We start from the raw sequence: 398 nt of genomic DNA, 5'->3' as shown, positions 1-398 counted from the left end.
AGCAGAAAACCAAAGGAGCCTTCCATGACCTTTCGGGACTCTGTCATGCCTTCCAGGCCTGTGTATAATCCAGAGGATCAGAACTGAATTTCCTACCAGTCTGGTTGTTGGGAGCTCAGAGTCAATTAAAGTCAATTTAGAAAAATAAAAACATTGTGACATTTCTTATGTGCACAGGTGTAGGGTAATAGTCATACCCAGTACACATTCATGGATTCAGGTAAGATGTAGTTTCAGTTCTACAAGCTGAAGTCAAACAGATTGCTGTCCCCAAACTCATGCCTTCTCCCAACTTCCTTACTTTACCTGACCAGCAGTTCCTGTAGAAAAACACACTTCTTTTTTTTTTTTTTTTTTTTGAGAGATTTTTTTTATAGGGCCCATGCGCTAACCGGAGA

The sequence above is a fragment of the Tupaia chinensis genome, unplaced genomic scaffold (genome assembly GCF_000334495.1).
Source record: "Tupaia chinensis unplaced genomic scaffold, TupChi_1.0 Scaffold000113_1, whole genome shotgun sequence".
NCBI classification, from domain to species: Eukaryota; Metazoa; Chordata; class Mammalia; order Scandentia; family Tupaiidae; genus Tupaia; species Tupaia belangeri.
The sequence above is the reverse complement of the archived record's forward strand: the minus strand, read 5'-3'. Positions refer to the sequence as shown.